Source organism: Psammomys obesus, unplaced genomic scaffold (genome assembly GCF_907164565.1).
Source record: "Psammomys obesus unplaced genomic scaffold, mPsaObe1.curated_primary_1811, whole genome shotgun sequence".
Classification (NCBI taxonomy): domain Eukaryota; kingdom Metazoa; phylum Chordata; class Mammalia; order Rodentia; family Muridae; genus Psammomys; species Psammomys obesus.
The window spans coordinates 18,146,808-18,168,345 of NW_026596046.1; the positions used below are offsets into that span (position 1 = coordinate 18,146,808).

Below are 21,538 nucleotides of genomic sequence, written 5' to 3' on the forward strand. Positions count from 1 at the left end.
CTTAAATCAGCAACCAAAAGCCTAGTTCCTCTTTCCACCCGGCTCTCCAAACATTTCCAAACGAACAGAAGTAATTGCATTGCGCAACAAAACCCTTATTTGCCGGCCGGCCTGTTTCTCCTACAAACTGGAAGCTCCCTGAAGACTCCTTGTGGGGGCCACGCCACTGCCTGGAGAATGCAAAAGAAGCCTGTGCCTTTGTTTTTTTTTTGTTTTTTTTTTTTGTTTGTTTGTTTGTTTGTTTTTAATGTCCAAGCGATTGTTTCAGGATAATGAAACATGAAAACAAAAATAATGACCCTGAAAACAAAACTAGGACAACCAGGTAAGTTCTGGTCTGGAGGGGACCAATGTGCTCGTGAATCACCTTGTCTGCTCTGAGGTAACCCGTGGCACACACGTGTGCAAACCTACCAAGCTTCATACATGAATTCTGTGCAGCCTTTACAGAGCAGCTAGATGTTTCAGCAAAGCCCGATGTGGGAGGGGAGAGATTTGGCTTGTTAAAGGAAAAGAAATTATATTCATTCAAGAAATTTGACAATCCTGTGTAACAGACAGAAAATAGAAAAATAAAGAACTGGAGAGATGGTTCCACAGCTAACAACACCTTGCTGCTTTTGCAGAGGACCCAGGTTCAGTTCTCCAGGGATCTGGAAGATCGAATTCAAAGGACACCTGTACTCATGTGCGCTCTCTCTCTCTCTCTCTCTCACACACACACATACACACACACACACACACACAATTACAAATAAATACAATAAGCTAAGGATGGTGGTGCGCTCCTTTCATCTCAGATCTCAGGAGAAAGAAGCAGGCAGATCTCTGAGTTGGAGACCAGCCTGATCTACAGAGTGAGTTCCAAGACAGTGAAACCACAGAGAAACCCTGTCTCAATAAAATAAAACAAACAAACAAACAAATAAATAAGCACAACCCAAATAAAATATTTTAAAAATGAAAACACCTATAATCCCAACATATAGCTGTCAGTTTTTTCCATTTTATTTATTTACCTTGTGTATATGAGTGTGGGCACAGGTGTGGAGGTTTGAGACCAGGTCAGTTCTCTCCTGCCTCTTGGATCCTGGTATGGAACACAGTTAGGCTTGGGAGCTAGAGCTTTTACACACTGAGCCATGGGGTCAGAAAGATGAGAAAAATATATGTGATTATATGTGGTCATTTGAACGAGAATAGCCCCCATAGGCTCCTTTATTTCCATGTTCGATCCTCAGTTGGTGGAATTGTTTGGGAAGGATTAGGAGGTGTGGCCTTTTTGAAGGAGGTATGTCACAGGATATGTGGTTTTGAGGTTTCAAAAGTCCCAGCAATTCCCAGTTCATTCTTTCTGCCTCCAGCTGGTGAGTTGTGGATGTGAGCTCTCAATCACTGCTCCGGCACTAAAGCCTGCCTGCTCCCCACCATGACGGTCAACTCACTCTGCCCCTCTGAAATCAAACCGTAAGCCCCAAATTAAACACCTTTATAAACTGCCTCAGTTGAAAGGTTTCTATTGCTGAGATGAAACACCAGGCCCCAAAATGCAAGTTTTGAGAGAAAAGGTTTTATTTGGCATGTACTTCATCACCAAAGGAAGTCAGAATGGGGACTCAAGCAGGGTGGAACCTGGAGACAAGAGCTGATGCAGAGGCCATGGAGGGGTACTGCCTATTGGCTTGCTTGGCCCACCTTTTTACAGACCGCAGGACCACCAGCCCAGGGATGGCACCTCCCACAGTAGGCTGGCTCTCCCACGTTGATCACTGGTTGAGAAAATGCCTTACAGCTGCATCTCATGGAGGCGTTTCCTCAGCTGAGGCTCCTTCCTCTCTGATGACTCCAGCTTGTGTCAAGTTGACACACAAAAACCTGTCAGTACTGTCACAGTTTTATCATAGCAATAAAAAAGGAACAAAGACAATAATTTTTGTTGTTGTTTTTTGAGACTGGGTTTCTCTGTGTAGCTCAGGCTGTGCTGGAACAGACCAGGCTGGCCTCAAATTCATTTCGATACACCTGCCTCTGCCTCCCTGAGTGCTGGGATCAAAGGCGTGCACCTCCACACCCGGCTTTTATTTTTGTTTTTTCAAAAAGAGGTTTCTCTGTGCAGCTCTGGCTGTCCTGGAACTTGCTCTTTGTAGACCAGGCTGGCCTCGAACTCAGAGAGATCTACCTGCCTCTGCCTCCTACATGCTGGGATTACTGTTAGGATTGTGCAGCAAAGTTACACGGTGGGCTCACCCGTGCACAGAGACCTCTGAGGAATGAGAGACAGAGACAGGGAAGAAGTGCTGTGAGGTCTCATATAAGGTGACACAGAGCATGCACAGGTGGTTTCAGGTGATCTGCAGGTGGTCCATAGGTGGCCTCACGGATGCCTGGTATCTGGTTTGTCAGGTCCCTTGGGTCTGGCCGTAGAGATGCCTGCTTACAGATCCCAACAATTACAGTGTGTATCACTGCACCGGCCGAATATATATTTAATTAAAACAAAAAGAGGGCTGTGATCTAGCCTAGTGGTTAGGGCTCTTGCCTAATGTGTGCAATATCCTAGGTTATAAAAAAAAATATCCTAGTGTTATAAAAAAATAAAACAAAAAATCTAGAACTGCACTTTGAAAAAAATCAAGAGGTAGAAGCTATTAAACTTCTCTTTTAAAAATATATAAGTTTTTGTTATTTGTTTTTTGAGACAGGGTTTCTCTGTGTAGCCCTGGCTGTCCTGGATCCTCTTTGTAGACCAGCCTGGCCTCGAACTCAGATCTTTACCTGCCTTTGCCTAGGATTAAAGGCTTGAGCTCTGCGTGTGCGCTACAGCATTCACACACATGAATGCACGCATGCACGCACTATACACACACAAGAAAGAAATGAACGCGAATGGCATACAGGTTAATATGGACTCAAAGTACACTATAAAGAAACAAACAGCTGGGTGGAGATGGCACATACACTTTTGATCCCAGCGCTCAGGAGGCAGAGGCAGGCGGATCCACAAAGTGAGTTCCAGCACTACACAGAGAAACACTGTTTTGAAAAAAAAAAAATGTATATAATATATGTATTTAAAGACGTGTTTATTTTTATTACTTTATGTGTACAGCGTTCTGTTGCATGTACATCTGGGTACCACATACCTGCAGTGGATCCCTCGTGACTAGGGTTATTGACCAACATGTGGGGCTCAGGGAATAGAACCCCAGTCCTCTAGAAGAGCTGCAAGTGATCTTAACCACTGAGCCATCTCTCTGGCCCAAACTTCCCTCAATCTGAAGTATCAAATTATTGACGAGCCTTCTCAACAGCTTACCCTCTTATAATCATTCATATAATCAAGGTCTTATGTATGTGTTGTTCATTTGTTTACTGAAGTTGGCTGTTGCCTGCTTATAGCCATTCTGAAACTTTCTGTGGCAAATTTTTCTTCCTGTTTCTCCCCCACCCCCAACTGGGGTGGAGGGTGTGAAGTTAGCTTAGGATAGCTAGCCTCAAACTCACTATGTGCCTTTGGGTGACCTTGAACTCCTGATTCTCTGGCCTCCACATCCTGAGTATGTACAAAGTGCCAGGATTACAGACATGCACCATGCTACCACAACAGATTTTGTTAGTTTTCTTTTTTTCTGGGAGAGAGGAGAGAGGAAACAGTGCCTCTTGTAGCCTAGGCTGGCCCCAAACTCACCCTGTAGCTATGGGTGACCTTGAACTGATTCTCTGCCTCCAGTTCTAAGGGGCTGGGGTTACAGGCATGTCACTTCCCACTTGACCTTTTCTCCTGATGTTTTAGTCAGTGTGTATGGTCTCTAGCACCACACCAAACCATGCTTTCTGTAGCACTCTTGTAATATCCCCTGGGGTCCTCCTCCTTTCCATGGCTGGATGCTAGTTGGGAGGCCTGATATTAAAAATTAAATATCAAGCCATATGAGGTAATTAATTCACACGGGAGCAGAAGCAGGTAGAGCTCTGTGAACTTGAGGCCAGTCTGGTCTACAAAGCCAGTTCCAGGACAGCCCTGAGCTGTTACTCAGAGAGGCTCTGACTCAAACAAACAAAGGAATGAATGAATGAATGAATGAATGAATGAACGAATAAATAAATAACATACTGAATATGTTGATGGTGGGGCATGCCTTTAATCCCAGCACTCCTGAGGCAGAGGCAAGCAGATGTCTAAGTTCAAGGCCAGCCTGGTCTACAGTGTTCCAGAGAACTATCAAAGCTACATTGAGAAATTCTGTCTCTAAAAACCAACAAAAAAAAAAAAAAAAGAAAGAAATCGATTATTTGATCCATCAATCTTAAAACACACCTCCCTTAGCTGGGCACAGTGGCACACGCCTGTGATTCCAGCACTGAGGAGTCAGAGGCAGGTGGCTGTGAGTCTAGGATAGCCAAGGCTACTCAGAGAAACCCTGTCTTGAAAACCCAAAAGAAAAAAACAAAACATCTACCTTCACACTTCACATTTTAGCTAAGAGACATCACTTTGGGGATTCAGGAATACTGGAAGGAGGCCTCCTGTTTGTGTCACTTAGAACAGAAACAGCTGATTGCTTTCTAGTGTCACTCCAGAAGACTCTTTGCTGCTTAGAGTAAATCAGGGTATTTGGCTAAATGGTAATATCTTGAGCTTGGGCCCTCACTGGGATCTCCTGATATTTAAAGAGCCTTTACAATTTCCAAGATACAGTAGCCTGTGTTTTCTGTCACTACTTACCTGATTTCATTCTTTCCAGCAACTCCAGGAAATGAACATTAATTATTTCAGTTACTAAGATGTCAGAATTAAAGGTGGGGCATCTGGCCAGACAGGTTCTCTCCGGGAGGCAGTATGTAAGAAAGATAGTGGGAATCTGCTTGTGATCCAAGAAGCTGGGGAGGTGGTGGCAGGAGGATTCAGGTTTCAAGGTTATCCTAAGCTATTCAGCAAGTGCGAGACCAGCCTGGGTTACATGAAACCTTGTCTGAGAGCAAGAGAGGCGGAGACAAAGACAGAGAAGATCCTGAGGGACCCTGCTCCTCTTAACCAGGCCAGGCACAGAAAACCCAACCAGAAGCCTTGGCTGTAAATTCTGGCTTTGTTATGATAAGGTGCTGTCAGTTCCTGGCACACACACACACACAAAAAGACTACACAAGAACGTGCATCTTCCCAGGCATGATGGCTAATGCTTATCATCCCAGCTGAGGCAGGAAGATCTTGAGAGTTCAAGGCCAGCCCAAGACCCATGGTAAAACCTGGTTTCAAAAGACTCAAGCAGGGCTGGTGAGAAGGCTGAGCAGATAAGGATAAATGCAGCCAAACCTGAAGAACCACTTGGTAGAAGACAATGCATGTACCTACCCTGACAAAATAAATAAACAATGCTAGAATAAAACAAAGGGTAACTGTAGCTTTTTAAAACAGAAACAATAGCAAAAAAAAAAAAAAAAAAAAAAAGCTTATCAGAGCAATATTTTCTCTTTCTTTTCTCCCCCCACCCCCAAGGTTTTCTTTGTGTACTGTGGTCCTAGAACTCAGTCTGTAGACCAGGCTGGCAGCAAACTCACGGAGATCTGTCTGACTCTGCCTCCGGAGTGCTGGGATTAGAGATGTGCACCACCACTGCCCGGCTTCATACCAGTTTCGTAACACTGAAAATCTCCATATAGCTGGGCTCGGTGGTGTGCTCAAGTAATCCCAGCACTCAGGAGGCAGAGGCAGGCAGATCTTTGTGAGTTTGAGTTCAGGAGAGCCAAAGCTACACAGAGAAACCCTGTCTCAAAACACAGAAAAAAAAAAAAAAGAAAGAAAAAGAAAAGAAAATCTACATATATCCCATCAGTCCAGCAATTTGTATTCATACAGACCATGAATAGTATAATTTGATGCTGTAATAGTGAATGATACCGTGGGTGTTTACAGACAGGAAAAGACATTTGTGAAACATTACTGGTTGCCACTCAGTAGTTAAGGTGATGCAATTTTGTTAAATTTATTTTAAAAATCACATCTACTGTATCGTAATTTTATTTATTTATTTATTTATATGTGTACATTGTATATGCACTTGTTCTCTTTGGGGCGTGTATGTTGAAGCTAATTGTTTTCCTCTATAGTTCTCGACTTTTTACGGGGTTCATGTGTGAGTCACCCGCACGGAAGAGCTTCCAGAAGCCAGAAGAGGAAGGCATTTGATCCGATTCCCTGGGGCTGGAGTTGCAGGTGGTTGTGAGCTGTCAGATGTGGGTGCTGGAAATCAAACTTGGGTCCTCTACAAAACAGGAAGTCCCCTCAATGGCCGAGCCACCATTCCAGGCTAACATTTATATACATGTATATGTGTGTGTGTGTGTGTGTGTGTGTGTGTGTGTGTGTGTGTTTGTGTAGTGCCAATTATTTAATAATATTTATGTTGTATTATATGCAGCTACATGTAACTACTCGGAGAAGAAACGCCCATGGCTATACACTAAAGCATAATGTCGCTCTGTGGGGTTTTTAGTTCTAAAGTTGATTTTCAACTTTTTCACAATGTACTTGTGCTATGAAGGAAGAAAAAGTCAGGTTTGAGGTGGGGTATACCTATTAACCTAGCACTTGGGACAGGAAGTCAGGAGGATCAGGAGTTCAAGGTCGGCTCCACAGACCAGAGAAGAACCTGTAGGCAGGAAGGAAGAGGCAGTCTGCAGGCATTGACTTGGCATGCAGGAGGCCTTAGGTTCCATTCCCAGTACTTTGATAAAAACTACAGTATAGAAGTGCAGGATATCCACAATGGACCGAGTGGAACTCGGTGTCTGCCCGGATCCTTGGATCCACGGGGCATTTTGCTGCCGTGGCGTTCATCTTCCATGTGCCTGGAGAATCAGGACCCTCATAAAAGACTAGGAGTCTTGGAGACATTTAGCTGAACTCTGGAAAACTCAAGAATTTCTTCCCACCCTGTATGAGTTGGAATTCGTTTCTCCCCTGTTCCTGGGAGCCTTTGCCGATTTCACAGGGCCCATCCTCCAGATTCCTCTTAGCTCCCCAGGCAGGCTGGAACCCCAGCAATCAGGCCGTCATGCTCCTGGGATGACGTCCTGGCCATCTTGGTCAGATGTGGGAGTCCCCCATTCCAGCCACCCACTGGGACACAAGGCATCTTTGAGGGAATGTTTCTGTCACAGCTGGCTCCTCGCCTTGGTAGTCTGTGAGTCATTCTGGTCTCAACCCATCCTCTCATTTCTAGATTGTAAGGGCACCTCCCTGGCACTCCCTCATTTTATAGTAATAACGAATAAAAGCTACCATGTACTGCTGGTGCTCATGCGTCAAATGGCACAAAAGGTATGGGCTCTTTCGGGCCTCGCTGTGCACCCGGAAGCAGGTATTTGCATCTCTGTCATAGAGATGAGATCGGTGGTTGACTCAGCCGCAGATGTACATCACGTGAGCCTGGGCATCTGAACACAAGACAATCCACAACCCACGGGTCTGCCCTGCCCCTCAGCCCCACCTCACACACTTTTATCCGCTCACTACCATATTTTGAAACAGGGCCTCCCTCTGTAGCTGGAGCTGGCTTTGAACTTAGGTTTTTATGTTGGTGGCTCACAGACGCTAGATTAGGTCCTCTGCCTCTGAGCTGCACCCCAAGCCCTTTCTCACATTTTATTTGGGGACATGGTCTCCATATCTTGCCCAGACTGGCCTTCAACTTTTGATCCTTCTGCCTCAATCTCCCAAGTGGCTAGAATTACAGCTCTTTAATTTACTTATTTTGATTCCCTCTCTCTCTCTCTTTTTTTTTTTTTTTTTTTTTTTAGCAGGGACTTGCTATGCAGACCAGGCTGGTCTCAAACTCACAAGACTCACCTGATTGCGTCCCACGGCGTTGGGGTTAAAGGTATGTAGCATCGCACCCAACTTCGACTACCTCTATTTTCATAAGGCAGGAAACTGGGTCTAAGTTATTTACTGGACACGGTTAGTCACTTCAGTTCAGGAAGCTGGCAAGTGAAAGGGAATAACTTTGAATACTATTTCCCTGACACTAGCCCTGTCCCCCGCCTGTGCCCCCAAACCCTCATTCCCTAGCATGTAATCTATATTGTTGCAAGTGCTTGAATTTTTTTTTTTTTTTTTCTGACAGGACTTCTCTATATTACCATGGCTGGCTTGGGACACCTTGCCTCTGCCTATTTCCCCAGAGCTGGGATTAAAGGCTTGTACCCACTAGGCCTGACTGTTAGAACTCATCAGCTCCTTAAACTTAGAAAAAGAGTCCCTTCTTGCCCTGCAGACAAATCGTTCCCTCCCACGCTTTTTTCTTATGGTTTTGAGATAGTGTCTCTCTGGGTATTCTTTGCTATGTAGTCGAGGCTAGACTTAACACTCACAAGGATCTGCCTTGCCTCTGCCACCCAAGTGCTGGGACTGAAGGCCTGTGCCACTACAGCTGCCTCCCTCCCACGATCTTGTTTGCTTTGTGTAGCCCTGGCTGCCTGGAATTCTCTCTCTAGATCAGACTGTCCTTGAACTCAGAGATGTTCCTGCCTCTGCTGGGATTAAAGGTGTGCACCACCACCACCCGGCCCCTCCCACATCCCTCCCACATCCTCCCGTTCTCCAACCCCCCACGCCCCCCTTTTTTTTTTTTTTTTTTTTTTGAGACAGGGTTTCTCTGTATAATTACCCTGGCTGTCCAGAACTTGCTTTGTAGATCCGCCTGCCTCTGCCTCCCAAGTGCTGGGACCAACTCCCCCTTTTTGAGAAGGGGATCTCAGTAGCCTAGCCTGGATCTGGCTTCATTACTTCGGCCGGCCTTGATCCTCTTTCTGATCTTCCTGTCTCTGCCTCCCAGACTGAGACTACAATCAAGAGCTACTGTGCCTCCCTCCTTTTAGTTTTGTTGCGACAAGGTTTTGCTACAATGGTCCTGGCTATCATGGTATTCAATATGACGCCTATGCTGGTCTGAAATGCTTGACAGTCCTTCTCCCTCAGCTTCCGAAGTGCTGGCACAAGTATGCACCGTGATGCCTGGTGCACAGGCCTAGCTCTCTCTGGCTCCTTCTACCAGTTTGCAAAGCCAGAATGAGGTGGTACTTAGCACCAGGCTAGGGAGCAGGCAAGTAGCACACGGTTGTTGAATGAATACTTGACTCCGGGAGATGACTTTGTCGTTTTTGAGGGGGTATGGCTTGGGTGTTCTGAAGAGGGGCAGGTGATGACAGAAAGTGGCTTCTGCATTCCCTATTCAGGGTGCCCTGGGGAGTCGATGGGGTCTGAGGCTGAAATCATGGGGTCCTTCTTGCTGAACCAAACTCTCTGGCTTCTGTTTTCTCACTCCTTGCCAGAAATAAATCATGTTCTGAGTGACTGGAGTCATTGCTCACAGCTCGGTGAGCTGGTGTAGGGTGGGGCGAGGGGCAGTGGCCTTGGGGCTCCTGTCAGTAAAGGCCCAGGCCTTTGGGCTGGGGGGAGGGGCAGGAGTGGCGATCCTATCCCTGGGAGGCTGCAGTCATTGGGGGAGAGACAATGGGGCTCAGCATCTGCTCCTCGCTGGGAGAAGGGACCCTCCAGTGAAAAGCCAGGGAGAGCAGGGAAGTGTGGGAGGAATTGATGAGAAGGGGTGGAGCCAAGGAGATGCAGCCCGGAGGAAGGAGGGAAGGGGAAGGAAGAGCGCAGGGAGAGGAGAGGATCCAGGCTTCTCTTCTGCTCGGTGACCTGGTCCGGAGCCGCAGCTTCCCTCGCTTTGTCTGGGCCCGCCGAGACCTCACGTTTCTCGCCCAGCTGCAGCTCCAGTCCAAGGGCCAGGCATCCAGCAGGTGCTCAATACTTACTTGGGAAAATCAGAAATGTGGCCAACTTTGCTCTGGGAACTTTTCCCCCGTGTTGTCTCCAGTCCTCCGGAGAAGCCGAGGACAGAGCTGGTCTTGGGAGCACGCCCAGGCGCCCCATGAATAATTGACCCTTGGTGGCGACACTGCCCGGCTCTGTCCGCGGGCTCGGTACCCGCCCTGCGTCGGAGTCGAGCTGCGCAGATCTTGAGTGGCGGGTGTCCGGGAGGTTGGAGGCGGGGTGTCCGGCCTGTCCCAGAGCTGGGAGGAGGCCAAGCTACGCCGAACCCCAGGCCCTACGGGGAGCCACAAGGGTCCAGACCTCAGCGAACGACCACGCCTCGGCGCCCCCCAGCCGTGCACCCCGGGACCCGAACCTAGACCCTGGGTTTGGGGAGGCCGCGAGGGGCCCAAACTCCTCTGAACCCCTTCGCACTCGGCGATCACAGCCGGAGCTGCTCCCTCGAGTCTGACCGTCCAGGGCTCTGCGAACAGCTGTTTAAAAGCTCTTACTGTTCAGGGCTCTGCGGCAACGTTTGCTCCAAGCCCCATCTACCCACTTAAAAATATATATTAAGCGAAGGCACCCCCAGCTTTCACCACTGGTTGGGGAGGGGGCGGACTCAGTCCTACCCGTATTTCAGAAGAAATGGGCACCCAGAGGCTCCCCCGAACCTCCACCCCCAGTGGCTCTTCTTTGGGATAGGGCACCCCAGACTTCCTGTGGGGGGCTGTTCTCTCGGGCCCCCTTTGTGCCTGGCAGGGACAGCCCCCCATTTCCATGCGAGGTTCTGACGCTCCCTTCTCCCCCGCTTGTTAATCTTTGTTCCCCTTTTCTGCCGAGAGGAGGGGAAAAAAAAAGAGGGAGAGGGAGAAAGAAAAGAAGGAAAAAGGCGTGACTCGATTTTCAAACGAAACTCCCACAGCAAACAAAACCCTTTTAGAGAAATAAGAAAGGAGGAAGGAGGAAGAAAAGAGGGAAGGGGAAGAAGAAAAAAAAAAAAAGAGAAGCCTCCAGGCTTGCAATTCGAGTAAGAGAGTTGCACCAAGAGAAAGAGAAAGAAAAGAAGAAAAATCCTCTCTGCGGTAGAAAGAGAAAAAGAAAACTTGGGCCGACAAGAGGGGGGTGCTGGGGGGGTGGAAGGAAGTGAGAAAACAAAAGAGAGATAAAAGGGCTGCTTTTCTGTCTCTCTTCCTCTGCGAGCTGGCTTAGGAGGAGCTGTTTAGCATCCCTTCACGTCAGCCCTGCCTCATTCCCTTCTTCCAGGGAGGGAGAGAGCGCGAGCGAGAGAGCGAGCGAGCGAGCGCGAGAGAGAGCAGGAGGGAGAGAGAGAGAGAGAGAGAGAAAGAGAGGAACCGGAGGGAGGGTGGCAGAGCAGGGCGGGCGCGCGTGGAGGCGGCGCGCAGCAGCAACCCCGGCGGTGGGCAGCAGGAGCCCCCGGCCCGCCCGGCCCCGGCCAGCCGAGGGCCCCCAGCGCGAGGAGCCGCGCCCGGACCCAGGGTGAGTGTGTCCCGCGCGGCCCGCGGCCCCGCCAGCCCCCGGGCGGCCCGCGGCGGGGTGGCTGGGGGGCGCGGGGGTGGGTCGCTGCGGCCGCGGTCGACCCGCCCCCCGCCTCTCCCCGGGGACGGCGGCGCGCAGGCCCGCAGCCGCGCTGCAAACATGTCGTCTTTTCCTTTCACTTCCACATTCCCTCATGCCGGAGAGCTGGAGCGAGAGAGAGAGAGAGAGAGAGAGAGAGGGAGAGCGGGGGGGGGGAAAAGGGGGAGAGATGGCGGCTGGAGGGGGGGAGGGAGAGGGGGAAGGGAAGAAGAGAGAGAGGGTGAGAGGGAGGAGAGCGCGCGGGGAGAGAGAGAGAGGAAAGGAGAGGGAGAGAGAGAGAGAGGGAGAGAGAGAAGCACAGGCAAAGGCAAAATGAAAGGAAAGCGCGGCGGCGCGGGAGGCCGGGGAGGCGGCGGCGGCGGCGGTCGTCTCCGGCCCGCACGTGGGTGTCCCGGCGCTCGGGGACGCTCCCCCCGCACCCGGCCCGGGACACAAAGTTTCACCCCTCGCCGCCCCGCCCCTGCGGCTGCCCACAAACTTTTTACTCCGGGAGCGGGTGGGGTGGCCGCGCGGCCGGGCCGGCGGGGTGGCGAGGGCGCAGCGCGCAGCCGGGGTGCCCGGACGCCCCCTCGGGGGCGGCCGGGGGAGCGTCTCCAGCCGGGCGCCGCGGGGTCCGGGCTCCCCTCGGTGGCCCCGGCTCCGACCTGTTGAAGGCGCTCGCCCGTTGCAGGCAATGGGGTGGGCAGATCCCCCACGGCCGGTCTCGAGCCTCCCGCGGCTCGGCCTCGCTTCCTCGCCGCCCCCCTCTCCCTCTCCTCGGCGGTCATTTTCCTAATTGGACGGAGCTGTGGGGCGTGATCGTCGGCGTCAGATCGAGGAGCCCCCCCCCCCCCCCCATCGGGTGGTCTTCTTTCCCCGACTCTCAGACCCCACCGAGCCGGCCTCGCTGCCACCCCCACCCCTAGCTGCGGACTTGCTAACTCGTGCGTAGCGGCTTATTGGTTTTCTTTCTTTTCTTTTCTTTTTTCCTTCTGCTTGCCTTTTAAGATGACTTTTATGGTCCCTGCAACTGCTTCCCTCCCGTCTAAACTGTAGTTTGGGAAGATTTAAGAGGCCAGGGAGGTGCTTGTGTGGGCTTTAACTAATCCAAAACGATCATTAATGTATCTCTACGCCCTGCGAGATGGTTCCGGCCAGGCCAGGCAGTAGCCTGGGTGTGTTTTCACCCGGACACTGCAGAGTTCCTTCACGGTCTCAGCGGCCAACCTGCCAGTGAGGGGACACTTGACCTGCGGGCCCAGTGCCCTGTCTTCGAAGGGCACCCTGAGCGCCTTTCTTTCCGTTCACAATGGAAACTCTTCGCCACTGTCCACCTCAAGACGTAACTAGTCCCCGGGGTTATCTCGGAAGCTTACAGGACTCCCCCACAGGTGTGTGGAGGACTTTGTGCTGGTGGGGGTCATCCAGCCAGCTTTGACCGCTGCCCTCTCAGCCTTGCCTTTGTACATGTGTAAGTAAAAACAAAGTTCATTTCTGCCAAAGAGAAGAGCTGCTGTGTGGGAACAGGATGGGGGAGGGCATGCCTCACCTTCCTAGGGACCTTCAAAGAGCTAGGGAGCTGGTGTGGGAGGCGGGGGGGGGGGGGGGGGGGGGGGGGGGGGGGGGGGAGAAATGGTCCTTAACAGTCTTCAGATATAAGTGGGTTTTCATCAAAGCTCATGGGCCTGTCTCCTTTTGATTTGGGGAAGTAGAATGAGCATCACCTTTTCACTTGTTTTAAAGCAAATTTTTACCCTTTGAGACCTTTTGCTCAGTGGTTTTGTCTGCTCTCCTCTCCTACCACAAGTAACTGTGTGCCAGGCACCTGCTGTTCTTGGAGCACAACCTTGACTTGATGATCACTTACAGTCCCAGCCACCTTGCAGAGCTGGCTTTGCTGCCTGAGGAAACTGGCTTTGGGGTAGGGGGAATGGACAACCTGGTCTGGTTTCCTGCATGACCATGTGCCAAGAGTTTTAGTGAGTTGACACGGGGACAGACTGACGTCTAGAGTGTCTTGGTTATCTTCTCCAGGCTGTTCTGAGTTGACCCTTGGTCTCATGCTGTATGAGGCATTTGTTTTGTGCTCGGGTCAGTTCTGTCACAACCAGGCATTTTATTTTAGGCTCCCTGTCTAGAGACAAGGAGCCAGGCAAGGTCTAGAATATCTTTTGGGTTGGAGGAAAGTAATGGGGTCACCAGGGATTTTGTATAGCTTCTAGTTTAGGTTTGTGGCCTAGAGGTATTTCTAACAAGCCTTCTCTTGGGAAGAACTATTTCCTTCTCTTTTGAGAAAGTGTCTCACTACCTAGCCCAGACTGGCTTTGAACTGGTGATCCTCCTGTCTCAAGCTCCGAAGTGCTGAGATTACAGGCTGTGCCACCATGCCTGTCTCTAGAATATCTCTTTTCTAGAAGGGAATAGTTACCTTGTGGGGCTTGACCCCTTTGGGGGTTGCATATCAGCTGTGGTACATATCAGTTAGTTCCATTACACTCACAACAGTAGCAAAATGACAGTTCTGAAGTAGCGATAAAATAATTTTATGGTTGGGGGAGTCACCACAGCATGAGGAATTGTGTTAAAAGGGTCGCAGCCTTAGGAAGGTTGAATAGTAGAAAACTAAAAGGAAGAAAACCTAAAGGAAACCCTGGAGCCGCCCACCACTCCCCAACGACCAGTGTTGATGTTTGGTGGTTCCTCCTTTGGCGTGGTCACCCACTGATCCCTCCTACCTTACCAGCTCTTGGCCTCAAGGAAATTCCTCAGTTTGCAGAAGGAAGGATTCAGAATCTGCAAGGTCTCTGTGAAGGACGTGTGAACCATTCCTTCGGCCTCAGAACCGGGAGACCTTTGAGAGGTTGTTTAAAAATAACTGAGGCAGGAGTCCCCCATTGACCTCATGGTCAGTCATGGGGCAGTCACTCAATTCTGGGCCCCCGGGACTCTGTTTCCAGTACTCCTTCCACAAGGCCACCACCTTGACTGTTGCTAGGGCTTCCCAGCCACACATAGTTCAGACAGCATGGCTGTGAGGACATGACACCATGGGCTGGTGGTGCATGTACAGGCTGAGGGAACATTGCCTTATTTTCTAGCTATGCCGGAGATGCTGCTCTGGAGGACTGGGCAGGCCAGGGCAATTATTGGGAGAGCTTGCTGCTATTTTAACACTGACTTCTTTAAAGTCTAGCAGTTCGGCAGGGTAGAAGTTTAGTCATCAGGATGTTCCTAAATTACTGGGTTTTGATCTGGAATACTTTCTTCATACTTTGTACTTGTGTGTGGTTTATTTAGTGTTGGCCAGAGGGGAAGAATGGGGACAGAAGGAAGGGCCTTAGCTAGCTGATCTCCATCCCCAGGGTAGAGCTCCTAGAATGTTTAGTGCGGCAGAGATCTTGGCTCTATATGGATTTCCCCCCACCATCGTGTCTGCTTATTTACTGCTTATTTGCTTTGTCCATTGCCAAGCCCTTGTGAGACTAATACATAGTTGGCCTTTCATGAGTACTTGTTGAATGATGTACTGGACATTAGGAAAAGCACTTCCCTCCCAGGAGGAGCTCAGAAATGACACACAGAGGCAGGGACAGGGAGGTGATTGATGGGAGCTGCAGAGTTGTGCTGTGATTCATTGTTTCAAACAGGCTCCAGACAGGTAAGGCGGGAGGGGGTTGGGAAAGAGTGGATCCTGAGTGGGTGGAGCCACAGGGTGGAGACTTTCTGCAAAACAATGGAGAGGTTTTGAATTGGACTCAGACGCTGGGAGAATAATATGACCCCTGGTTCTGGGCCAGGATTAGCCTAAAGTGTATGTATCATCTCCCGTGGTCCTTGCAGGCGCTGGCAGACACATTGCCGTTCTCATTTGGTAAGCCTGGGAAACAGCACAGAGGAGTTAAATCGCTTGTCCCGGGACATAGCCGGTGTCTGAACCCAGGCAGATGGACTTCGCTTCCCTAGAATAATGACGTAGTCAGGTCTCTGAGTCTTCAGCCTTTGGGTCCTCCTCAAAGGATAGTGGGGGAGAAGCTGAAACAGGAACTGTCAGGCTGCAGCAGAATGAGGGGCCTCACACTGCCAGGTGGTTCAGCCAGTGAGGACTGAAAGGAGATGCTTATTTTCCAGGGCAGTACCAGAGCAGGACTGTTTTTCTACTTGACAAGAATTTAGGATGCTTGTGCACCCATATGAACACAGGTGTTGCTGGGAGTCGAATCCAGGGTTTTACTCATGTGCATTACCACTGAGCTACACTCCTGCCCCACTGGAATATATTTAAACTGGTGGGAATTTTAAAGTTAAGGAACGTACTGTTGAAGGCTGGAGAAAAGGCCCAGGCGGTAAAGTGAATTCAATGATCAGCACCCACATGAAAGCTATGGTAGCACACACTTGTAACTCCAGAATTGGAGCGAAAGAGACGGGGATTTCTGGGGCCGTCTGGCCAGGCGACTTTATCTCAGAAACAAAGTGGATGATGCCCGAAGAGTGACACTCTGACCTCCACCGGCATGCAAACGTGTATGTGTGCCCATGCACACGGGTGCGCACACGCACAGAGGTCACCATTGGTCCCGAGGTCTCCAGCAGGTGTCCCGTAGGTGTTGAAGTCCAGCCTGCTAGTCCAGTCAAGGGCTGCTCATACAGCTGCTTGCTTATGGGCAGCCTGGAGCGTCCTAGGCGCTATGCTGTCCCGTCCTCCTGGAGCTTGCAGTCTGTCTGGGAGACAGACATTAAACGAATAATTACACAAATGCTCTTTAATTACAGTTGTTATATAATGCTTCAAAGGAAGAAGTTCAGAGGCATAGGAGCCAATAATTAGGGAGGGAGGAGCAAAGGGACAGTTCCTGAAGAAAAGGGTATTTGAAACAGAAGGAGGAGGACTCTAGCCAGGGTGGTATACTTTGTTATTGTTTTTCTTTCTTTGAGCATAGAGACAATAAGGAAGAGAAAGGCACCCTGGGTAATAATGGAAGGGGTTAGACAGCTTGTACAGGTCAAACTCAAAAGCCTCTACAAACATTTTATTACTTTACTTATTATATATGCGTTCGGGCACAGGGATGCCATGGTACATTGTGTGGAAGTCAGAGGACAGCTTGTAAGAGTCCATTTTGTTCTTCCACTGTGTGGCTCTTGTTGCCGGGGGATGGGGCAGTGAACTCAGGACACTGGGCTTGGCAGCAAGTGCCTTAATGTGAAAAGCTATCCTGCCAACAGCTTCTCTCCCTTACTAGCGGGTTTTGGTTTGTTCATTTTTAGTAGCTAAGGCTGGCCTCAACTTGCTGTGTGGCTGAGAGACTGGCCTTGAACACCTGAACCTGCTTTAGCAGCTAAGTGTCGGGGTTGCAGGCATGCAGCCGCTATACCATGCTGGCCTTAGGCTCACAGCCACCCTCTGCCTCTGCCTCCCCATACTAAGATTCCAGGCACCATACCACCAGGCCTAGCTTGTCTGTTCACTTTGATATGAATCATGCTGCTCTCTATGTGACCCGTCAGCATTACCTGGCCTGGAGCTTGGTAGAAATGCAGACTCCTGGGCCCCTGAGCAGAGGCCGCATGTTAGCAAGAGCCTGAACTGAGAAGTAGTTCATTTTGCAGGCAAGGAGTGGCGCGACCCGGAGCAGCTTCTCTGGCAGGCAGCAGGGGATTAGGCAAGCGCACAGATCCCTTCTGGTATCTCTGACCTTTAGCTTGTGGAGCTTTGTGCTGTCTCCAGGCTTGTAGCGGGCCAGGGCCTCACCCTGCATCGCCGTCGTGGGGACCCTCACTTTAGTAAGCACTCAAGCACCCTCAGAACCTTTGAGATGCGTCAGATTAAGTTGTAAGACTTATTGGAGCCCTGTGCCTCCGAGTGTTCACAGGAAGATTTAGCCTGGAGTGAGACAAGCTGGCAAGGTCAAAGGGCTTTAGGGAAAGGAGGAGTGAGGTATCTGCCACAAGTGGAAGATTACGGGGTTGCGGGGAACCTGCTCAGCGGTTCCGTGGGTGCAAACTTGCTCTTTTCTGAATTGCCTCAGAACTTTGTCCCTGGCCTCCTGACCTCACTGTAGGGAGGGGTCTAGACAGGGGTCCTTGACCCTTGCAGTTGGAGGGGTGGGGTTTTAAGCTGAAGCCATGCAAGTTAATGGCAATCTGAAGAAGACTATTCGTCATTGGCTTCAGAGGAGCTCCTGGCTCTGACACAGCTGTTCTTAACTGTGGTGTTTGACCCCTTTGGGGGTCAAATGACCCTTTCACAGGAGTCACATGTCAGATATCCTTCAGATCAGATATTTACAGTGAAATTCAAAACAGTAGCAAAGTCATCGAGGTGACTTTATGGTTGGATGTTCACCACAGCATGAGGAAGGCTGAGACTACTGATCTAGACCAGGCTCGGCTAGTAGTAGAACCCAGGGTCTCACGAATGCCAGGCAGGAGCGTTACGGCCGGCTACATCTCTAGCCCTTTTTCTTTTTCACTTTCTTTTAGAATATATATATTAAATTTGGGGGAGGGTGTGTGTATGTGTGCATTTGGAGGTCAGAGGACAACTTGTGGTAGTTCCTTCCTGCTGCCAAGTTGGTCTTAGGGACTGAAGTCATGTTGTTGGCTTGGTGGCAAGTATCTTTACCCTCTAAGCCATCTTGCAGGCCCCTTTTTAAAATTCTGAGACAAGGTCTTACCACGTTGTCAGACTTCAACTTGCCTTGCTCCATAGCCCAGGCAGACTTGTAATCCTCCTGCCTCAGCCTTCCAAGGAGCTATCACCCAGCTCTTACTATGTGCAGGGCACAATTCTAACTACCTTAACATGCTGTCTGCTAGCTTATCTGTTCATTTTTGCTCTTGCCGGGTCGGGAGACAGAATTGTAGTTCAGGCTGCCCTCCAGTTTGCTGTGTAGCTGATCTGGCCTGTAACTCTTACACCACCCCTTCCTACACTTCCGAGTGAGTGCTGGGATTTCAGGCATGCACTAGTGTTTGGAGCTCTGTTTAAATATTTAAATTAGCTCCTTTAAATAGAATACCTTTCCTGAAGTCACGTGTGTCGAGTGTAGGAGCAAGCGCTGGACCCAGGTGGAATAGGGGTGAGATCTTCTTGGTAGTGGAGATTGCAGAGGCGCTCCCCACCTCTCCCCCCTCGTAGGATGGTTCATGTAGGTTACCGGAAGACTTTTCTTAAGGAAATAGTGGGATGGGGCCAGGTTCCCAGACTGCCTCTGAAAATCCTGATCACCATTGGGTCCAACTTCCTCTTATTTGCAAAGCAAAGCATTAGCAAACAAGATTACTGCAGCCTTGAAGACTAAACATTGGGGAAGGAAAAGCCTTTGAAGAATTGCACCCTTGAATTAGGGGAGGGGGCTGCAAGAGGAAATTGGGGTAGATCCCCAAACTGAACAGATTAAAGGGTGTTAGAACCAAATGCAGCATCACAAGGTGAAATAACTGGTTTTATTACCTCCTAATTAATGTGTGGTGCTCCCAGACCCAACCCCTTCCCCCCATCCCCAGTGCCTTACCCCATCACAGAGGCCTTTTGTCTCCTTTTTTACCGATTCCTATGCTATCTGAATTTTCTTGCATGTGATTTTTCTTTACAGTGTGTGTGTGTGTGTGTTTACAAACAGGGTCAAATCACTATCAGAAATGGGCTGGCCTCTACGAGGGTTTTGGTTCTGTCTTTCATACCCGCCATTGTATGAGTTTCTGGTATTAAGTGTATATGCTACATTGTGCGTTTCTTTCTGGGAGTGCGCAGAGAGCTGTGGGAAATACCGAGGGTTTCCCAAGCAGTCAGAACTAAGCATGAGGGATCACTGTGGCCCAACTGTCTCCCCTCTGTACCCCAGAATCAAAATGAGGCTGGAAAGACGGCTACAGAAAGCAAGAGCGTCCAGACTTAAACGAGAAACTAACTTTGCTTGTATGTGGATTGTCTGGGGGTTGGGGAGGGTGTGTGCCTGGGTGCCAGCCTGGTGACCATCCCACTTCCAGTAGGACAGTGACGGCTTGTGAAGGCAGTTTGGCGTGCCTGGTAAAACGCAGCAGGCAGACTTGACCGCCGGCATTGAGGTCACCCAGCATGTCTTCTTGAGAACTGTCGGTACCCTTTGGAAGCCAGTGTTGTGGTTGGTTAATATTGCTTGGTGATTCTGATACCGGACCCTGGGCTTACCAACTGTCTGGCTGACAAATGCGTTCCGTGGTTGTGACGCTGTTAGCTTCAGACCCTTGTAGAAATGCCTTGACTTGTCCTTCTGCTACACAGCCCTACTTGGAACTGGCCTGTTCATCCCTGCCCAAGCTGAGAACTTGTGCCTAGGTTCTCCCTAGGCTCTTCCCCCTGCCCTTCCATCATGTCCTGCCCAGACTGCCTCTGTAGATGCAGGCTTCCCTCATCCTGGGCTCAGGGTTTCTGTGGTGGACAGGCCAGTCTCCTGCTTCCTTTCTAGAAAGGAATCCACTAGAATGCACTTCCTCTCTCCCTCCCTCTCTCTCTGTCTGCCTGACTGCACTGCTCGGTTGCTGTCAGGGACAGCCTAGCCCACTCAGATCTGGCTTATCACTGGTCTTCCACCTCTCTGATCCCGTTTTCTCTGCCACCCTCCCACCCCCCGCCTTGCTGTCTGTCGTTGCTGCCCCGTGGTGCCTTGGCCATAGTCCTGCATTCAGCTTCTCCCACACGTCTGGCTCAGTGTGTGTGTGCATGTGCATGTGTATGTGCGTGCGTGCTTGTGTGTGTTTTGAGGGCTCCACCTTGGCCATCGTCCCCCATGCACAGCCCACAGCTGGACTGCCTTTGGTTTGGTTTGTGACATAGTCTAACATCTGTGCTGTTTAACAAGTGAACTCAGGCTGTATACGTTTGGTATGGTTTTATGTTTATCTGCCTCATCCAGATGTGGTGGTGCTGGGGATGGGAAGGACTTTGCATTTTCTTCTGGTATGCACTACTAACTTAGCTTTCCCCCCAGCCTTTTGTTTTGTTTTGAGACAGGGCCTCATTGTCTAACCTTGGCTGGCCTGGATCTTAGGTGTAGATTAAGCCATCCTCAAATTTGTAGTGGTCTTCCTGTCTGCTCCTCCCAAAGACCTGGCTGTAACTATTTTTCTTTTCCTTCCTTCTTTTCTTTTGTTTTCTTTTCGTTTTTGTTTCTTTTCTTTTCCTTCCTTCTTTTCTTTTCTTTTTTCTTTTCATGTCTTTATTAAGACAGTATCTCTCTACATAGCTTTTTTTTTTTTTTTTTTTTTTTTTAGGAGACAGGTTCTCACTGTATAGGCTGTTCTAGAGCTTGCTGTGTGGACCAGAATGGCCTCATTCACAGATCTGCCTGCCTCTGCCTCTACCTCCTGTGCCAGGATCAAAGGTGTGCACCACCATGCCCGGCTTTTTTTCTTTCTTTAATCCCACAAACTACTTAGTTGCTGTTAAAGAAATAATTTTTTAAGTAAATAAAGTGTAATTAATAAAGAATTTTAAAAAGAAAAAAGAAATAATTTTTTTAGGTGTGTGTGTGTGTGTGTGTGTGTGTGTGTGTGTGTGTGTTAGATCGCCAAGGACAACTCCTGTGAGATCTGAGGATGGAACTCTGTTTGGGTTCCTGTGGCAGCAAGCATCTTTAACGTGCTGAGATGTCTCACCATCCTGGGTGCTGTTTTAAACGCTGTGTGTGCTTATCACTGCTGTGACTTTCTTTGCCCTTATCTCATCTCTTGGTTTATTCAGGTTTCTGCTTTCATCCCCGCTCTGTGTGGGATTATAACATGTTATGGTGATGGTTTTTTAGTCAGAAAGTTTCAGTTTCTGTTTGGCTAACATTTTTTTCCTTATATTTAAAAATAGTTTTACTGGGTATAAAATATTAGCTCGACAGTTGTTTGCTTTTGGTTCTTACAGGCTTTGTTTGTTTGTTTGTTTGTTTCTTAGGCAGTTTATCACTATGTAGCCCTCTGGCTGTCCCGGAGCTCACTGCAGATCAGGATGGCCTTGAACTCACAGAAATGGTTTTGCTTCTGCCTGGGACTTAAGGCATGTGCCACCACACCTGGTCCTTTCATTGCTGATACAGAAGTTGGTGGCCCATTGCTGTACTCTCTTGATTGCTCTAGGGGAAGGAACAGCGGAGTCGGTTTGCAGTTCGTTGT

The 21,538-nt window shown here is 49.5% G+C and overlaps 1 protein-coding gene and 1 long non-coding RNA gene across 3 annotated transcripts in view; one reads left to right on the forward strand and one right to left on the reverse strand.

Annotated features, from left to right (window-relative positions):
* Nucleotides 1–6,003: 6,003 nt before the first annotated feature.
* On the reverse strand, nucleotides 6,004–10,367 carry LOC129688458 (uncharacterized). The gene is made up of 5 exons (XR_008721946.1): nucleotides 9,820–10,367; nucleotides 7,850–7,983; nucleotides 7,283–7,437; nucleotides 6,575–6,650; nucleotides 6,004–6,263 (listed from the first exon to the last, which is right to left on the reverse strand). It is a non-coding gene; the product is annotated as an uncharacterized LOC129688458 (long non-coding RNA).
* A 15-nt stretch (nucleotides 10,368–10,382) lies between these two features.
* Znf710 (zinc finger protein 710) overlaps nucleotides 10,383–21,538 on the forward strand; it is a 67,891-nt gene continuing 56,735 nt past the window's right edge. Inside the window, exon 1 of one of the 2 annotated variants that reach the window (XM_055623293.1) lies at nucleotides 10,383–11,317. The gene's annotated coding sequence lies outside the window, so the exon portion shown is untranslated. Of the gene's footprint in view, nucleotides 11,318–12,335; nucleotides 12,867–21,538 lie in introns of those variants that run through there. The other variant, XM_055623294.1, reaches the window with a different exon arrangement.